Here is a 2,332-nt window from a genome sequence, read left to right as displayed (position 1 = left end):
GCTACACCCCAACAACTCCCTTTGACAAATTTGCGTCAGCTCTTTTCAAAAAAAAGGGAAAAAAAAAAAAAAAAAAGAAGAAAGGTAAATCAGTTTATTGGAGCACACTGAGGGCAAACATCTCCCTTACCAGAGCTATTTGCTCTCAGAGCTTAGCACTATTACAAAATGCATCTCCGCAGAATGCTTCACCCAGGCTCGGCCATGCTTTCACTTGATAATCTTGAGTTCTGAGCCACCCATGCACATTAAGCTTGCAGCAGCACAATACCAATATGCCTTGAAAACGGCGTTTGGGAGAAGTAGCTGAGGGCTCCCACATGGCTCTTATCTCTGCAACTGCAGAGACACCTCTTGAAACGGCAGTGGGGTGTGCGGCGGGGCTTAGTCGGAAGCTTTCAACCAGGCTGGCTGACCTATGACTTAGTTTCCCAGTTGAAATATTTACCATAAGAGCAATTGTGGAATTGTGTGTCAAGTGACAAATACTATTCATTTAACTGCAATATAGGCCCGTGGAGAACTACTTCATTATCTGCAATGTGACTGCTATGCTTCAGAATTTAAAACCTTTTATCCAATTACCTAATGACCAAAATTAAAAAAAAAAAAAAAATATACAAAACCAAAAGCCCACCTGCCTCTTTCCTTACCTCTCTCCCTCCCTCCCGTGTAGGCTTTGTGATTAAAACCCTGCAATTTTTAATTCCTATGAGTCCCTGTGGAGCCCTTCAGACTGTGTTAGCTCAGTTTGGGTGACAGCCTGCAGGGACCCAAGCACACGCTGCTGTAGGTAGCTGGGCATTTTTCCATGCTGTGTTTTTCTCTGAGCTGGTGCTGACTCATCAGAGCTGCAGCTACCCCAGGGGCCATGTCTGTTCCCATGAGATGTTGTGGGGACCTTCTGGGTGTCCCATCCCAGGTGCCTCCATCCCAGGGGAAGCATGGAGCTCCTGCTGACTTGCTACAGCCACAGACTGTGGTGTGCCATTTCACGATCTCCCCCTCCAAAAAAATCTGACTTCCAATATAGCCCCAGACAAATAGTTTAACAAAAATAATCTTTGCCTCCTTCAGCTCTGCATTCCCATGAAAATGCAGTTGATAATGAGGACTGTTAGGCCAGAAGATGCCAAAAGCAGCACAAGGCAAATAGTGAGAAATGAAAGCTTTGCAGCCAGAGGTCCCGTCTTGTCTTAAACCTGTTAGAAAAATGGATAAAATTCTGGGGTTAGACTTGCTGAATGGACTTTGAATCTCAAAGCTGTCCGTATATTCCTTTGCATCAAATGGTCTAATAAAGGAAACAGACTCTCCCTCTAAAGCATATGGCACAGAAAAGGTGCCCTTAATACATTAAAGAAGTTCTCAGTTGCCTGAAGGAATCACGTTTTGGCACCAAAATGCTGATACCTTTGGGTAGATGTGTTGTGTTGCGAGAGGGGCTGGGAGGGGAGCCCTGTTTGCTCTGCACACTGACAGAGCCGTGGGTATGGGCGGTTTCCTCCCTGCGCTGTTGTTCATGCGGGTGTCTCATGTAACAACAGGGGAGAGAAAAACATTTCTTTAAACAAATGAAAATATGATCGTAAACCATAAAACAAACAGCAGGGAGATTTGGGGACAGATGTACTAACAAATCAGCAACAGCTGTGAAAATTACTTTGGATACGTTTTTTTGGAACCTGATTAAAAAAATAATAATCAAGATGAGAGTTCATTTCCTTTTCAAATACCACAGATATCAATACCTATGTCTAACACCCATCAGTGGGGCATAATTTTCTCCAGGGCCACATCAGGGTGCTTTGGTGGATCTTTCTGCTGCATATGGATGGATGGGGGCATCAAGCCCACAGCATTTGGTGGGAGTGCCCCTGCCCCAGCACCTGGCGCTCCAGAGATGCCAAGCACCATCAGCAATATGGGCAGGTGGGCCTGGCATAAACCGTCCTCATGCTTGTAAGAAATTTTGTCTGCAGAAGAGGAGACAGCTGTGTTAACATGGGGTTTCTTGACATTGCCAGTTCTTTCTGCTTACCCCTAAGCAGAAAATACTGGCTAGCTTTTTCTGTGAAAAAAAAACACAGCAGAGCAAATGTTGATGTGCAATCTTCAGCCAGAAGGAAGACACACTGCAACCTTTAGGACTGCAGAGCCCTTTCTATATCATGTCTTCAATATGCCTGTATTTGCTTTCACAGTTTCTGAAAAATAAAACTATGCATTTGCTAGGATTACTTGAGATTGTGCATGAGTTTAAAACAAAAATATATTTTCTTGTTTCTAACGAAGAACAGGATTAAATTATTGATTATAATGTTCGAAACAC

Source organism: Anas acuta, chromosome 1 (genome assembly GCF_963932015.1).
Source record: "Anas acuta chromosome 1, bAnaAcu1.1, whole genome shotgun sequence".
In the NCBI taxonomy this organism is placed as follows: Eukaryota; Metazoa; Chordata; class Aves; order Anseriformes; family Anatidae; genus Anas; species Anas acuta.
This window is presented reverse-complemented; position numbering follows the sequence as displayed.